Raw genomic sequence first — 18,489 nt, forward strand, 5'->3', positions numbered from 1 at the left:
TCTCTAGTGTCCCTCCATGTAAATAATAGACCACCTATACCGGCTCTATTAAGTAGTTTGGCCTTGGACAATAGAGCCAATCTCCTGCCTTTTCTAAGTACTCTTGTACACCATTACGATCCAAAAACCCAAACAATGCCCTCTTCAATGCCTCAAATGGACCTGCTACCATCACGTTTCCAGGAAATGTCTTTCACAATCCAACAACTCGCTATCTGAAACATTTTTTCCCTCACCGCCTTTGCACATCACTTCAAAACAGTTGGACTCAGGAATCTGGTCAGTTCTGGTTGCCTCCACTGCAGTGTGTTTAGGCCTTAACACAACGAAGGAAGTGGAGCCTTTAACACCCAGCCCACCAACCCCAACCCATAATGCCAGAAGTCCTAGGAACACATCTTAAGTGGAGTATTTAAACTGCAAGACCAGTGCAATGTAAGTTATACAACATATTTTATATACTACATAGATGTTTATTTTTTTCTGTTTCTTTTAAGCAATTAATGATATTTTTACTCATCTACTCTAATTTCATTTCATTTACTTTACTTTAATAATTTAATGTCATAAGCATAACTTTTGAATATTTACTTCAAGTGAATCAATCTGTCTAAGGCGATGTGGGGGGTGTGGTGTCAGGATTTTTGGTTGGTCAGGTTGGAGGGTGGTTACAGGTAGGGCATCAGGGCAGATGTCTGGTTTGGGTTTGGGTTTTGGTGTGGAGAAAGTTGTTTGCTCAGAAGGGACGGTGGGCAGTGAGTTGGTCAAGAGAGACTTAAGTTTGATAGTTATCTAGGACATGGAGCAGATTTTAAGTCAATGATAACAAGGTGTAGAGCTGGATGAACACAGCAGGCCAAGCAGCATCAGAGTGGGAAGGCTGACATTTCGGCCCTAGATCCTTTCTTCAGAAAGTTTCTGAAGGGTCTAGAGCCGAAACGTCAGCCTTCCTGCTCAGCCTGCTGTGTTCATCCAGCCCTAAACGATGTTATCTCCGATTCTCCAGCATCTGCAGCTCCTACCATCTCTGAAACAGATTTTAAGTCAGATGACTTTTCATAGCCAACTTTTCTTTATTCATTTTTGTGGCCTGTGGGTGTTGCTGACTGGTTAGCATTTATTGCCGGCCCCTTGGGAAGGTGGTGGTGAGCTGCCTTCTTTAACCACGGCAGCCCACCATTTGGGAGGGGATTCAAGGATTTTGATCCAGTGACAGAGAAGAGGTGGCAATATATTTTCAAGTCAGGATGGTAACTGGCTTGGAGAGGAACTTGAAGTTGGTAGCGTTCCCATGTATTCACTGCCCTTGTCATTCTGGATGGAAGTGATCATGGCTTTGGAAGATGTTGTCCGAGAATCTTCGGCGAATTTCTGCAGTGTATCTTGTACACGCAGTAGCTGATGAGCATCTGCGGTGGAGGGAGTGGATGCTTGTGACTGTTGTGCCAATCAAGTGGGCTGTTTCGTCCTATCAGTATCAAGCTTCTTGACTGTTATTGGGACTGCACTCATCCAGGCAAGTGGGAAGTATTCCAACACACTCCTGACTAGGCCTTGTAGACAGTGGATATGGTCTAGGGAGTCAGGAGGTGAGTTACTCGCCTCTCGCATGTTCTTATAAGCCGCTGTGTTTGTGTGGCAAGTCCAGTTGAGTTTCTGGTTAATTATAACTCCAAGGATGTTGATAGTGGAGGATTCAGTTATGGCAACACCACTGAATGTGAAGGGGCCATAATTAGTTTGTCATTTATTGGTAATGGTTGGTGCCTGACATTCATGTGATACAAATGTTACTTGCCATTTTTTAGCCCAAATCTGGATATTGTCCAGCTCTTGATGCATTTGAACATGGACTGCTTCAGTATCTGAGGAGTCATGAATGGTGATGAACAATCAGTAAACACTCCCATTTCCGACCATATGACGGTGGGGAAGATCATTGATGAAGCAGCTATAGGTGGTTGGGCCTAGGACACTACTTTGAGGAACTCCTGCAGAAATGACCTGGAATTGGCATAGCGAATTTTGAGAAGATTTGTAGCTCAGGTTGAGGTTCTGGATGTGAGCTTGCTTGCTGAGCTGGAGGGTTAGTTTTCAGACGTTTCGTCACCATTCTAGGTAACATCAGTGAGCCTCCGATGAAGCGCTAGTGTTATGTCTGGAGCTGGCATCCAACAGCCACAACCATCTTCCTATGTGCCAAGTATGACTCCAATCACTGGAGAGTTTGCTCACTGATACCTATTGATTCCAGTTTTGCTAAGGCTCTTGGTGCCACACTCAATTGAATGCAGCCTTGATATCAAAGGCTGTCACTCTCTGCCTCACCTATGGAATTCTTTCATCCACGTTTGAACCAAGGCTACAACAAGGTCCAGCAGAACGTAAACTGGGTGTCATTGAGGAGGTATTGCTGAGCAGGTGCTGCTTGATAACACTATTGATGACACCTTGCATCACTGTACTGATGATCTGAGCTAAAATGAGCCAATTTAAGTTGAAACCCCAACTCCAGATCAGAGTTGGGGATGTTTAATCACAAGATGTCAGACAAATGCTGTGCAATTGTTGATCAGAGGTTTCAAACTTTCAGACAATTCCCAGCTATGACAGGTCCTCTGCATGGTCCCAACACGTAACCCTGGTCTATACCACAGTCATAATCTGGGCCACTGTTTTGCTTTAGTGCTCACCTGCTGAGGAAAACAAACTTACATTATCCCCACGTTAAACAAACAATCTGTCCTGTTGAATTTCATTTCCTACTGTTTTGTCCAAGTATTTATCCATGTCTACATTTCTTTGTAGCTTCTTACTCTCCAATTTATAAAACTGGATATGCAGCTCTATTCCTTCAACCACGTCTCAAATAAATTTCTGAGAAACAATCCAATGGGGATATGTACAGAAGTTACTTTATTCCAGCAGAATGACTTTCCAGCCAGAGAGAGGGCTTCTCTGCGCTTTGGCACCTATACAAAAATCAGGAAACGAAAGAGGGGATTCTGATTGGGGATCAATTGAGGATGAAGCCATATATTATTCAGACCAGGGCAGGTAATGTGATTATAATCCAAACTCTCTGCCATGCTTGGAAAAAGATTCCTTGTATCCACCTATACAACTCTGGTACAAGCCCAAAGTAAAATATAAAGATTTAATGAAAACTCAACAACATGAATGAGAAAACAAGTAATCATTCAGAAATTTGGCCATAAACCAGGTGTTTTGAAAAATAAGACAACTAACCTAGTTTCAAATTCTGCTGTTTGTTTAAATGTGTGGTCAAGGGTGAAGATCTGTGTAAATTGAAGCTGTAAATAACAGCAGGAACTGCACTGACTGTTGGTTTTGAAGCTTTAGAAACACTGTGGTTCTGATTATTGGAACAGTATTGCTGGCTTTTGTAAGTGAAGCGTGCAGACAGCAGTCAGGATTCAGTGCTTAGGTGGAAGCAGACGTGGCATAACCAAACACTGATATGTGTGAGGAAACAGCATAGGCAGTCACCTTTCCCCACAACTTATTTTTACATGCAACATGGAAGTCAAATCCATTTGTATGATGATTTGCCCAGAATGTCAGATCACACTTGCAATTACATCACATGCAACTGAAAAACCGGAGACAATAAGAACTGCTGATGCTGGAGCCAGAGATAACAGTAGGGAGCTGGAAGAACAGAGCAGGCTAGGCAGCATTCGAGCAGCAGGAAAGCTGACATTTTGGGTCGGGACCCTTTTTCAGAAATAGCAGATGGGGAAGGGAGCTCTGAAATAAATAGAGAGGTGGGGTGTGGTCTGTAGGAAATGGAGGACCCAGAGAAGAGATAGTTATGAGAAGCGTAGGTGAGATGTTACATGAAAATTTCCATCATGAATTGTACCAGTCAACCTAGACCTCTCGGGTATAGTTACCATCATGGCGTCCAAAAACTTAACTAGCATTTATGAAGAATTTGTCAAGAGCTCGTTTAAGCAAGTTGGTTACACAAATCAAAGGGAAAATGCTGTAGGCATTTCTATAGTTAATGACTGAGACATCAGTGCTATAAGTAATTGATTAATTTAGTTAACTTCTCAAGTTAAAGATACATCAAGTGTGATGAATGATAACAATAAAATTAGAAGTCAGGCATGAGACACCACTACCAGTGCTACATTTTATACGATTAACATCTTAGAATCATGCATCGGTACAATTAACAAGTTAATACAGGAAGCAGGAAAGAGCAGACCACACGAAATAATTGTAACTTTGTGTGGTATACATGGCAATTGGATGTTAGATCAGGACAGAGAAATGTAAGTCAAATTAAAAGAGGGAGAAGTTCCTCTATGGGGTTGATGACGATTAAAGACAGGGACTTTAAATAAATCTCATGCCTGAACAAAAATATGAACAAAACCCAAGAATGCAGTGCAAGGTAGATGGCGTTCAGGCTCCTGGGCCCATCCACTCCTGATGGCCACTTCCTCCCTTCTTTCCTTACTGTTCTGTCTTTTTTCTTTTACTTTATCTTCTTCCTGTTGCCAGTGGTGGAGAAGGTGACATCACAGAGAAAAGCAGCTGGAGCAGGACTCTTGCTAAGGCAGTGTCTTGATCTGGCAACACAGCCAGGGACTCCTGGTTGTGATAGGCCCAGAATAGGGACTCCTAGTTATTGGTATGATGGTGGCAGGAACTCTTGGGTTATGGGGTCTCCTGGTTATCAGTGCGGTGGCAGCAACAGCTCCTGGTTGTGGTCAGCCCACAGTTGGGGTCTCCTGGTTATCAGTGAGGCAGCAGTGAGCGTGGGTCTAGCACAGGGAACTGATGCCGTGGCCCATTGGCCAAGCTGGCTCGGCGACAAGGAGATAGCATCTGATGAATAATGACTCTGATGTTGGTAGGTCCAGTGCAAGCGACAGAGGGCTGGCAGCACAGGTGTCATTGGTCAGATGGCTCAGGTCTCAAGGTGGAGGTGGTGAAATGAGGATGGACTCTTTCAGCTTTGTATTATTATAATTAAAATATTTAAATAGCACCACATTGTGGCGACAGCTGAAGCTTTTCACTCTATTTTACTGTGTTGCCCATGGTAGAATACAAGTGACAATAAATCATCATTTACATGGAATTAATGAACAGTACAACATAAATGGAGTGATCCATCTGGATGAGAGTTAAGGAAATTGTACCGTGTGATAGCTTTTAAAAAAAGGGGGTGCAGAGTGGGGAACTTGTACAGACAGCACTTAATGAATGTCAACTGCTATGGACCAGAGCAAACCCTCTAAAAATACGTCAAGATAGCGTCTAGGCCCTAACTTTTTCTTATTTTAAAGGCAAATGTGAGGCATTGCATTCCATATGCAATTTAAATTGGTCAAACTACTTAGCATTAAGTAAAAACACACTTTATTTTTACACAAGTTAAAATACAAAATAAAAATAAGAGTTGGCTTAACTGTAACTATCAAAATGCTTAACAATATATATATATTAACTGCTACTGATTAACTGTTCCAATATAGTAACATCTGATAAACACACTCCTTACAAAAGACAAATTTCAGTAAATAGATTGTGTCACAGGCAATTCTCCAGTACAGGAGGAAAAATATTAAGAGAAAACTCAAAGACTGACAGTAGCAGGGAGATATGCTGCAGCATCCAAACTTCATGACCCCAGCAACGACTATAATGGACTCAAATGGTTCTGTTGGAACCCAAATTGAGCATCATAAACAAATTATTGATGCGTGCATGGCGCATTAAGCATTGTCAATGATATCACTTGGCTTGCGATTGAGATTAGGCTGATGAGGTGGTGATTGCCCAAGTTAATTTGTCTACCAAGATCAGGACAGGAAAGATGATCACAAATTTTCACATTGTAAGAAAGTCACCAATGTTGTAACTAAGCTGGGGCACCTTGACTAGTGGAGAAACTGAAACACTCATTTTCTGCACCACAGCAGGTCTTTGCCAGGGCCCATAACCTTTCCTGTACTTGGTGCATTCAGCTGTTTGATATCTCAGTGTGAGTTATATTAAATTACCCAGGAGGCTCTTGTCACAGTGTCACATAGGCCAGGAAATCTGGGTTCAATCTCCATCTGCTCCAGGTGTGTCATAAAGTCTAATCGGGGGATGATTAAAAGTATCTACATTAATTATGCTCTGACTGGATGTCACAGGACTGCAGAGCTTTGACACTATCCTTTGACTCTGGGAATGCTCAGCACTTTCTAGAACGCAACTTCCACTTTTCAGTATTTGAATAGTTGTGTCATACTTCACAAGGTTAACCCTTCCTTCTCAGGTGTCATGATACTACAGGTATGAGATGTGTTTTGTCCCTTTTCTTTAAAAATTAAAGATATTTTCAGCCATAGGCACCCAGCTGTCAGGCCAAAGCCAATAGAGTAAACAGCCTAAGTGTTTATTTTAAAGGTAAACAGTGGAAGCATGAATGGGTGGTGTCATGCTCCCAAAGAACCAGGATTTTTGTTTAGCTTTTGTTAGTTGTTGGCTTGAAGCTGTTACATCTCTCACAGCCACAGCAAAAAACTGAAGTTCTCTCTCTCTCTCTCTCTCTCTCTCTCTCTACACATCAGAATTTTCTCTCTGTGTTTTTATCTCCTGGACTGGAGAAACACTGCATGTGAGACAAACTATTTCACTCAATTTGCCTTTGCCATGGATGTATTTTTGGAACGTTACTATATTGGAACAGTAAGTTTTCCAACAAAGTTAAAGTTCTACCAATTCTTCTTTCTTGTGTTTGTATTTTAGCCTAGATTAGATTCCCTACAGTGTGGAAACATAGAACAGTACAGCACAGAGCAGGCCCTTCGGCCCACGATGTTGTGCCGACCATTGATCCTTATGTACGCACCCTCAAATTTCTGTGACCATGTGTATGTCCAGCAGTCTCTTAAATGTCCCCAATAACCTTACTTCCACAACTGCTGCTGGCAACACATTCCATGCTCTCACAACTCTGTGTAAAGAACCCGCCTCTGACATCCCATCTATACTTTCCTCCAACCAGATTAAAACTATGACCCCTCGTGTTAACCATTTCTGCCCTGGAAAAGGAGTCTCTGGCTATCAACTCTATCTATGCCTCTCATTATCTTGTATACCTCAATTAGGTCCCCTCTCCTCCTCCTTTTCACCAATGAAACAGGCCCTTCGGCCCAACAAGTCCACACCGCCCCTTGAAGCATCCCACCCAGACCGATCCCTCTATAACCCACACACCCCTGAACACTATGGGCAATTTAGCATGTCCAATTCACCTAGTCTGCACATCTTTGGATTGTGGGAGGAAACTGGAGCACCCAGAGGAAACCCACGCAGACACGGGGAGAATGTGCAAACTCCACACAGACAGTCACTTGAGGCTGGAATCGAACCCGGGTCCCTGGCACTGTGAGGCTGCAGTGCTAACCACTGAGCCACCGTGCCGCCCACTACAGGGTAAGAATAAAGAGTGCTTTGCTTAAAGCTGAGTAGTGTAACCAAATTACATCTGGAATGCAGCACCTAACACTTGCCTTTAAAGAAGATAAAGATTACTGTCTCAGCCATCTCCTGGACAGATTTAAAGGGGTTTGTTCCAGTCCATAACATAGATATATCTAGTGCTGCTTCTGGTGTGATTTTCTACATTGCTTATTTAACAGTTTTGTCACCTGGCTTAAAGGTGATAGTGGACTGAGAGATGTGTTGGATTATGAAGCCACAGATTGTGGTACACTGACTGTGTTCCTGCTAGATCTGATTTGAAGCCAGTTTTGTACAGTGACAATGATTCACAACACAATGAAGAATATTCTCAGTATGAAGGTGGAACTTGGTCTCCACAAGAACTGTGTTAGGAAAGCAGAACTGCTCTTGAAGCATAGAACTTTGGCTGAGTATAATTAAGAGTATGAATGAATATTTTACGCTGTTTCAGTACTAATCTGTGTGATAGCTCCCCAATTTTGGCACTAAGTTCCAGATGTTAGGGAGTGGGACTTTGCAGGCTAGCTACACATAGAAATATACAAAAGAGTTAGGAGCAAGAATCTTCACTCAATTCTATCATTTGATAAGATCATAGCTGATATGATTGTGGCCTCAACTTTACTTTCCTGAATATCCCCATGACTGTTGCTTCCTTCATCATCCAAGAGTTTAACTCTTAAAAATACAGACAAAGTCTAAGCGCTATCTAACAGTAGTTCTACCTTTGTTGTAGCTCCAACTAACACAGTGGAGCAGCTCACTAAATCATTTGAGGTCAATTAAAAGACACTTAGAAAAAGATTTCATTCTTGAAAGATATTGATGAACCAGTTGAATATGTGCAAAACATGACATAATGGTCATCATTACTGATATTTAGTCAAATTATATTTGCACTTTTACGAAGTTAATTCAGATACAGAACAGATCATAGTTGTAACGGGTGAGACTCAGTCATTTAGAACATAGAACATAGAACAGTACAGCACAGAACAGGCCCTTCAGCCCACAATGTTGCGCCGACCATTGATCCTCATGTATGCACCCTCAAATTTCTGTGACCATATACATGTCCAGCAGTCTCTTAAATGACCCCAATGACCTTGCTTCCACAACTGCTGCTGGCAACGCATTCCATGCTCTCACAACTCTCTGCGTAAAGAACCTGCCTCTGACATCCCCTCTATACTCTCCACCAACCAGCTTAAAACTATGACCCCTCGTGCTAGCCATTTCTGCCCTGGGAAATAGTCTCTGGCTATCAACTCTATCTATGCCTCTCATTATCTTGTATACCTCAATTCGGTCCCCTCTCCTCCTCCTTTTCTCCAATGAAAAGAGACCGAGCTCAGTCAACCTCTCTTCATAAGATAAGCCCTCCAGTCCAGGCAGCATCCTGGTAAACCTCCTCTGAACCCTCTCCAAAGCATCCACATCTTTCCTATAACAGGGCGCCCAGAACTGGACGCAGTATTCCAAATGCGGTCTAACCAAAGTTTTATAGAGCTGCAACAAGATCTCACGACTCTTAAACTCAATCCCCCTGTTAATGAAAGCCAAAACACCATATGCTTTCTTAACAACCCTGTCCACTTGGGTGGCCATTTTAAGGGATCTATGTATCTGCACACCAAGATCCCTCTGTTCCTCCACGCTGCCAAGAATCCTATCCTTAATCCTGTACTCAGCTTTCAAATTCGACCTTCCAAAATGCATCACCTCGCATTTATCCAGGTTGAACTCCATCTGCCACCTCTCTTCTTCCCTCTGTCAGAGAAATAGCGAGGTAATCACTGTCATAGATAAGTAAGGCTTCGTGAGGTAAGGGCCCATGGTGTTCGAGGTGAGCTACTGGCATGGATTGAAGATTGGCTGTCTGACAGAAAAGGCAGAGAGTTGGGATAAAAGGCTCTTTTTCGGAATGGCAACTAGTGACAAGTGGTGTCCCGCAGGGCTCAGAGCTGGGGCCGTGGTTATTCACCTTATATTAATGATCTGGATGAAGGGACTGGGGGCGTTCTGGCAAAGTTTGCCGATGATGCAAAGTTAGGTGGGCAGGCAGGTAGCACTGAGGTGGTGGGGAGGCTGCAGAAAGATTTGAACAGTTTAGGAGACTGGTCCAGGAAATGGCTGATGAAATTCAACATGAGCAAATGCGAGGCTTTGCACTTTGGAAAAAAGAGCACAAGCATGGACTATTTTCTAAACAGTGAGAAAATTCATAAAGAAGTACAAAGGAATCTAGGAGTGCTAGTCCAGGATTCTCTAAAGGTTAACTTGCAGGTTGAGTCCATGATTAAGAAAGTGAATGTAATGTTGTGATATATTCCAACCATCTTGAGATAAAAAAAGCAGCAATGTGCTTTTGAGACTTTATAAAACGCTTGTTAGGCGCAATTTAGAATACTGTGTCCAATTTTGGGCCCCACACCTCAAAAGGACAGACTGGCACTGAAGCATGTCCAACAGAGATTCACATGGATGATCCATGGAATAGAACACAGAACATAACAGCACAGTACAGGCCCTTCGGCCCTCGATGTTGTGTCGACCTGTCATACCGATCTGAAGCCCATTAACCTGCACTATCCCATGTACGTCCATATGCTTATCCAAAGACGACTTAAATGTACCTAAAGTTGGCAAATCTACTACCGTTGCAGGCAAAGCGTTCCATTCCCTTACTACTCTGAGTAAAGAAACTACCTCTGACATCTGTCCTATATCTTTCACGCCTCAATTTAAAGCTATGCCCCCTCGTGCTTGCTGTCACCATCCTAGGTGAAAGGCTTTCCCTATCCACCCTATCTCACCCTCTGATTATTTTATATGTTTCAATTAAGTCACCTCTCAACCTTCTTCTCTCTAATGAAAACAGCCTTAAGTCCCTCAGTCTTTCCTCATAAGACCTTCCCTCCATACCAGGCAACAACCTAGTAAATCTCCTCTGCACCCTTTCCAAAGCTTCCACATCCTTCTTATAATGCGGGGACCAGAACTGTACACAATACTCCAAGTGTGGCCGCACCAGAGTTTTGTACAGCTGCAGCATAACCTCTTGGTTCCAGAACACGATCCTTCTATTAACAAAAGCTAAAACACTGTATGCCTTCTTAACAGCCCTGTCAACCTGGGTGGCAACTTTCAAGGATCTGTGTACATGGACACCGAGATCTCTCTGCTCATCCTCACTGCTAAGAATCTTACCATTAGCCCTGTACTTTGCCTTCTGGTTACTCCTACCAAAGTGCATCACCTCACACTTGTCTGCATTAAACTCCATTTGCCACCCCTCAGCCCAGCTCTGCAGCTTATCTATGTCCCTCTGCAACCTACAGCATGTTTTGTCACTATCCACAACTCCACCAACCTTAGTGTCGTCTGCAAATTTACTAACCCATCCTTCTACGCCCTCATCCAGGTCATTTATAAAAGTGACAAACAGCAGTGGACCCAACACCGGCCCTTGCGGTACATCACTAGTAACTGGTCTCCAGGATGAACATTTCCCATCAACTACCACCCTCTGTCTTCTTTCAGCAAGCCAATTTCCGATCCAAACTGCTGTATCTCCCACAATTCCATTCCTCCGCATTTTGTACAATAGCCTATTGTGGGGAACCTTATCGAACGCCTTGCTGAAATCAATATACACCACATCAACTGGTTTACTCTCATCTACCTGGCTGGTCACCTTCTGAAAGAACTCAATAAGGTTTGCGAGGCACGACCTTCCCTTCACAAAACTGTGCTGACTATCCCTAATCAATTTATTCTTTTCTAGATGATTATAAATCCTATCCCTTATAACCTTTTCCAATTCTTTACCAACAACTGAGGTAAGGCTCACTGGTCTAAAATTACCAGGGTTGTCTCTACTCCCCTTCTTGAACAGGGGAACCACATTTGCTATCCTCCAGTCATCTGGCACTATTCCTGTTGACAATGACGAGTTAAAGATCAATGCCAAAGGCTCAGCAATCTCTTCCCTGGCTTCCCAGGGGATCCGAGGATAAATCCCATCTGGCCCAGGGGACTTATCTATCTTCACCCTCTGAAGAATTTCTAATACCTCTTCCTTGTGAACCTCAATGCCACCTAGTCTAGTTGCCTGTATCTCAGTATTCTCCTCGACAGCATTGTCGTTTTCTAGAATGAATACTGTTGAAAAATATTCATCCCCTATCTCATCTGACTCCACTCAGAACTTATCACCACTATCCTTGATTGGGCCTAATCTTACTTTCGTCATTCTTTTATTAGCGAGTTTTGAGAAGATTTGTAGCTCAGGTTGAGGTTCAGGATGTGAGATTGCTCGCTGAGCTGGAAGGTTAGTTTTCAGATGTTTCGTCACCATTCTAGGTAACCATCAGCGAGCCTCCGACGAAGCGCTGGTGTTATGTCCCACTTTCTATTTATCTGGTTAAGTTTCCTTGGGTTGGTGATGTCATTTCCTGCATTGGAGATGTCATTTCCTGTTCTTTTTCTCAGGGGATGGTAGATTGGCTCCAAATCAATGTGTTTGTTGATGGAGTTCCGGTTGGAATGCCATGTTTCAAGGAATTCTCGTGCGTGTCTCTGTTTGGCTTGTCCTAGGATGGATGTGTTGTCCCAATCAAAGTGGTGTCCTTCCTCATCTGTATGTAAGGATACGAGTGACAGTGGGTCATGTCATTTTGTGGCTAGTTGATGTTCACGTATCCTGGTGGCTAGCTTCCTGCCAGTTTGTCCAATGTAGTGTTTGTCACAGTTCTTGCAAGGTATTTTGTAGATGACATTTGTTTTGTTTGTTGAATGTATAGGGTCTTTTAGGTTCATTAGCTGCTGTTTTCATGTGTTGGTGGGTTTGTGGGCTACCCTGATGCCAAGAGGTTCCAGCTCCTTCGTAAACCACGGCTCCCGCACTCTACAGCTTCCTCCCTGCCTGACAGGTACATACTTATCTAGGACACACAGGAGCTTTTCCTTGAAAAAGCTCCACATTTCTAATGTGCCCATCCCCTGCAGTTTCCTTCCCCATCCTATGCTCCCTAAATCTTGCCTAATCTCATCGTAATTGCCTTTCCCCCAGCTATAACTCATGCCCAGTGGTATACACCTATCCCTTTCCATCACTAAAGTAAACATTACAGAATTGTGATCGCTATCACCAAAGTGCTCACCTACTTCCAAATCTAACACCTGACCAGGCTCATTACCCAGTACCAAATCTAATGTGGCTTCGCCCCTTGTTGGCCTATCTACATACTGTGTCAGGAAGTCCTCTTGCACACACTGGACAAAAACTGACCCATCTATAGTACTCAAACTATAGTGTTCCCAGTTAATATTTGGAAAGTTGAAGTCCCCCATGACAACTACCCTGTCTCTCTCACTCCTATCGAGAATCATCTTTGCTATCCTTTCCTCTACATATCTGGAACTATTCGGAGGCCTATAGAAAACTCCCAACAGGGTGACCCCTCCTTTCCTGTTTCTAACCTCAGCCCATACTAACTCAGTTGACAAGTCCCCAGACATCCTTTCTGCAACTGTAATACTGTCCTTGACCAACAATGCCACACTTCCGCCCCTTTTACCATCTTCTCTGTTCTTAGTGAAACATCTAAATCCTGGAACCTGCAACAACCATTCCTGTCCCTGCTCTATCCAGGTCTCCGAAATGGCCACAACATCGAACTCCCAGGTACCAACCCATGCTGCAAGTTCACCCACCTTATTTCGGACGCTCCTGGCATTGAGGTCGACACACTTCAAACCAACTTCTTGCTTGCCGGTGCCATCTTGCTTCCTTGAAACTTTATTTCGGACCACCCTACTCTCAACCTTTTCTATAGTCGAACTACAATTTTGGTGCCCATCCCCCTGCTGAATTAGTTTAAACCCACCCGAATAGCCTTAGCAAATTTCCCCCCCAGGATATCGGTACCCCTCTGGTTCAGGTGAAGACCATCCTGCTTGTAGAGGTCCCACCTACCCCAGAAAGAGCCCCAATTATCCAAGAATCCAAAACACTCCCTCCTGCACCATCCGTGTAGCCACGTGTTCAACTCCTCTCTCTCCCTATTGCTCGCCTCACTCGCACGTGGCACGGGCAACAAACCAGAGACAACAACTCTGTTCGTCCTAGCTCTCAGCTTCCATCCTAGCTCCCTGAATTTCTGCCTTAAATCCCCATCTCTCTTCCTACCTATGTTGTTGGTGCCAATGTGGACCACGACTCGGGGTTGCTCCCCCTCCCCCTTAAGGATGCCAAAAACACGATCAGAGATATCACACGCCCTGGCACCTGGGTGAGTCTCTCTCGTCCCCACAGAACATCCTATCTGTCCCCCTGACTATGGCGTCCCCAATGACTAATGCTCTGCTCCTCTTCCCCCTTCCCTTCTGAGCAGCAGGGACAGACTCTGTGCCAGAGACCTGTGCCCCACTGCTCTCCCCTGGTAAGTCGTCCCCCCCAGCAGGATCCAAAACGGTATACTTATTGTCGAGGGGAATGGCCACAGGGGATCCCTGCACTGCCTGCTGGTTCCCTTTCCATCCCCTGACCGTAACCCATCTGCCTTTTTCTTGTACTTGAGGAGTGACCACCTCCCTGTAACTCCTCTCAATAACCCCCTCTGCCTCCCGAATGATCCGAAGTTCATTCAGCTCCAGTTCCCTAACGTGGTTTTCAAGGAGCTGGAGTTGGGTGCACTTCCCGCAGATGTGGTCAGCAGGGACACTAGTGGTGACACTTACCTCCCACATTCTGCAGGAGGAACATTCAACTGCCCTGACCTCCGTTCCCATTATTCTAAATTCCCAAGACTTAAAAAATAAAGAATAAAAAATAAACTTGTTACCTTACCAATCAGGCACACAGAACCTTTTTTTTTGGTTAGAGGGGGAGGATGGGTGGGAGACACTATGGTAGGCCTAACATATGATGAATGGCTGAGGATCCTGGGATTGTATTCATTAGCGTTTAGAAGGTTGAGGGGAGCTCTAATAAAAACATACAAGATAATGCACAGCTTGGAACGGGTGGAAGCTGGGAGGTTGTTTCCGTTAGGTAGAGAAACTAGGACCCGTGGGCACAGCCTTAGAATTAGAGGGGGTAAATTTAAAACGGAAATGAGGAGACATATCTTCAGCCAAAGAGCGGTGGGCTTGTGGAATTCACTGCCACAGAGCGCAGTAGAGGCTGGGACTTTAAATGTCTTCAAGTCAGAGATTGATAATTTCTTGATCTCGCAAGGAATTAAGGGCTATGGGGAGAGTGTGGGTAAATGGAGTTGAAATGCCCATCAGCCATGCTTAAACAGTGGACTCGATGGGCCAAATGGCCTTACTTCCACTCGAATGTCTTATAGCAAGAAAAAAATAGAATGATAATGGAAGCGTACAAGAGGTACAGATAATCACGAGCAACAAGTACAGATGAAGGCCCGCACTTTCTTCAATGTGATTTACATAGGCACTCCGCCTTTAGAAAGAAAAGAATTGTTAGCAACTGAGCTTCCAGGAAATTTGTGCAGCCTACACGGTTCAGCACTCTGGAAAACAAACAGGCAAGTTACAAATGCTGCCTCTCTTTCATTCCTTCCTCAAACAATGCATTTCTCACCAGTATCTCATTATATTTTGGTAGAATGATGACCGATCAAATGTACTGTGTAAGAAAGGTATAAAGCCAAGAAACGACCTCAACTGATACAGTCATAGTTCTACAACAAGGAAACAGACCCTTCGGTCCAACTTGTCAATGCCTAACAACTTTCCCAAACTAAACTATTGCCACTTGACTGCATTTGGCTCACGTCCATTTAAACATTCCTTGTTCATATACCTGTCCAAACGTCTTTTAATTGTTGTAACTTCACAATGTTTCTTACACTGCTTCTGGTAGTTCATTCCACATATAAACCACCCTCTGAAAAGATTGCCATTCATGTCCCGTCTAAATCTTTCTCCTCTCACCTATAAAATTATGCCCCCCTGTTTTGAATGCCTCCACCCTGGGGCAAAAAACCTTTGCTCTTCATCTTATCTATGCCTATCATGATTTTATAAATCTCCCTTCAAGTCATTTGGGGCAAATTTCAAAGGAGAGGCCAATTTTGCCAAACTAGCCAGAAATCTCAGTCATGCCCTAAGAAGGAAAGTGGCACTGGCATTGACCGCAAACTTCCTCCTTATTGATAACACAGAATGGGGAAAATAAATTCAATGATTTGACGAGAGATGATAAGGTAATACATTTCCCCTTGTTCCACATCCATCTACACAACATTTTTTAAACTTCATAGGCACCAGGCTTTCAGGAATTATATAGCACTAGTAAAGAATTGACACCAGGTAGCTCACGAAACACAGTGACCCTGAGAATATACCCTCTTCCCAATGAGATGATTGCCTACAGCTTTTGAGCTTTGTGATGACTAGCATGACTACCCAGGTTACCTACTGCTCCTTTTCACAGTAGTATGTCAAGCTTGCTCCTCCTGGCAGACGCCAATCCAGCAAATAAGAGCTGGTGCTCAGTCAGGAAGCAGCCAGAGCTAATTGTGACCCACAACTCACTGGAAACACACAGTGCAGCTCTGGAGGTAAAAGTGATCAGACCGCCATTCATAAATCATGCCTTTCAGATCAGGTGCACCAATCATGAATAATGCTTTTACGATCCTCAAACTGCTGTTGTATTGCCCCTTCCACGAATCACTGGGGCCGCAGATCTAAAGCCTTAGCTTTAACTGGAAATCACCAATTAACATCCCAAATTAAAACTACACATTTTTCATGTCAGGGCACACTACAAAGGAGAAAGCTGTTAGGTACTGAAGCACTGAAATATTAAACATGGCTGAATTGCTTACAAAAATTCTTTATTTTAAATCAATTTTTAAAATCACTATAAAAAAAAGAGTGCAACATAAAAGCTGTGGCAAAGAATACCTTAGCTTTCTTTGAAATTAACTGTACTTGAAATACTGAAGCTTACTAAAAGTGTCAGGGCTTTTGAATTTCAAGTCAACGTTCATAACTATCAAAATGCAAAAAACTAAGCAATTAAAGCAAACTTACCGATTTCTTGCTCTTTAAAAATATGTATATGAAGCACATAAGGCATGTGATTTAGCTACACTGATCAACAACCTTTACATTCAATCACTGATTTATGCTGAGAAAGCAGTGGAAACATAATTGCTGCAAGGGCAATTGAACCATCCCTAAGGAATGAAATTTAATCACTTCACATTAGTGAATACAACTTCAAATGCCATATCCTTGCAACTGAACCCCCAGTTAGCAGGTACCGATACAACTATTTTAAATATTCCTTGATGATGGTTTGAGGGAAAAATAATCAAAATTCTCACTCCTGATTGACTTCTGGGCCATTGTGCATTCATGTTCTACACAACAATAATACAAATTATTACATTTTCATTGATTAAAGAAAGCCTAAATGATTTAAGTTACCTTTCCTCCCCCTTGAAATGTTATTATTTTTCTACACGGCAGTAAACAAACATCCTGAACCAGATTAATCATGAAATATTTGACAAACAAGTTCTTAATTGCTGATATAAAGTTTGTATTTTATGTTTATTTTTATGGCTCAACTATCCTCTCCAGGATAGGGGAAAGCAACCAAATTAAACTTTACATCAAATAACAGTAAAAGTAATTGCTCACTTTTTTTTCAATTGAAATACAAGAGTAATGCACCTTCTAACATGCTCATGAAATACAGTAATGACCTCTCAGATTTCCTCATAATAAATATTTCATTAATACATACAATGCAGCTGTGTTTACAACCAACTATTGTGCAGTTGTGCATCCAGATCCCATAAATAAAACAACTATTACACAGTCAGAGACGAGAAACAGGAGAAACCAAAAATCAACTTGTACTATGATACTGTGGTCATACTAACGAAAGCTGCAACTTGGTTAGAGCACTTTTTAAAAAAAAACACTATGTGCCTCGGAGTAGTTCAATACGATGGTCGAGCTACTATGTCGAACACAATTAAACAACTAAAGGAGAATAATAGCTAGCAAACCGGGGAAGGGAATGGGGTAAGAGGGATGAATCGGGAATGTCAATCGGTATTTCCAACGTGTTTTCACTGCCCGAGGCTAGTATTTGAAGGTGCAGGCGATAAGAAAACATTGAGGAATGAACACAAACGCCTGGCAAAGTGAGCGCTTGCCTATCTGCCTAGTAGGTAGGCGGGCGGGAGGGCCTTGTCCGAGTCGGCCCGGTAAGGAGGAGGCGGCGCGGTATCAAGTAACAATCTAGCAGCCAGTGCGCCGTCGCTCTCCGGCAACGGAACCTCCACCACCCACGCCAACTGGCTGGCTGGCCGGCCGGCAGGCAGACAGACGACGCCCTATTCGCCTACCTTCGTGCTGCCACTTCTCCGTTATGTGTCAGTAAGTGAGACCAGCCCCTGGTCGCTAGGCAGCTGTCCCCTTTACTAATGGCGAAGCCGGTTCCCAACGCCGCGCTCGCGGGCTGGGTGCCGGAGCCGGGAGCCGCCTCGGGTCACGTGACCAGGTGCTGTCACCGGCCTTTTTGGGGATTTGGTGGGGGGGAAGAACCCTTTCATTTACAGGCACCCCAGCACAAAAAGAACAGTATTCCCAGGCAAAACAACTGCAGCCTACAAACCAGTCCATCAGGAAAATGCGGTTAAAGTTTACCCAAGGATTTGTATTAGTTGTCATGGAAACAGTAAATTAATTTTCACTTGGATAAATACAGCACGCTGGCCACATTGAGCCCCTCCACAGACTGACTACACGGTGAAGGGAATTTTGAAAAGAAAGCGGGAATGACAATATAGCCTCATTTGTTGTGTGTTTGCACTGGGATTTAACATTGGTATTAAACAATTTTAGCTCATTCACCGACAATAAACTGACAGCGTAAATCCAGTCTAGAACAAACCTGACATTGCTTGCAATGTAAATCTAGTACAACAAATT

At 43.4% G+C, this 18,489-nt stretch overlaps 1 protein-coding gene across 5 annotated transcripts in view; it reads right to left on the reverse strand.

Annotated features, from left to right (window-relative positions):
• The window catches only part of LOC125460612 (protein tyrosine phosphatase domain-containing protein 1-like), a 153,003-nt gene extending 134,834 nt beyond the window's left edge, over nt 1–18,169 (reverse strand). For all 5 annotated transcript variants that reach the window (XM_048548259.2, XM_048548256.2, XM_048548254.2 and 2 more), the window contains exon 1: nt 17,904–18,169. The gene's annotated coding sequence lies outside the window, so the exon portion shown is untranslated. The remainder of the gene's footprint in view (nt 1–17,903) is intronic.
• Nucleotides 18,170–18,489: the final 320 nt, after the last annotated feature.

The sequence above is a fragment of the Stegostoma tigrinum genome, chromosome 11 (genome assembly GCF_030684315.1).
Source record: "Stegostoma tigrinum isolate sSteTig4 chromosome 11, sSteTig4.hap1, whole genome shotgun sequence".
In the NCBI taxonomy this organism is placed as follows: Eukaryota; Metazoa; Chordata; class Chondrichthyes; order Orectolobiformes; family Stegostomatidae; genus Stegostoma; species Stegostoma tigrinum.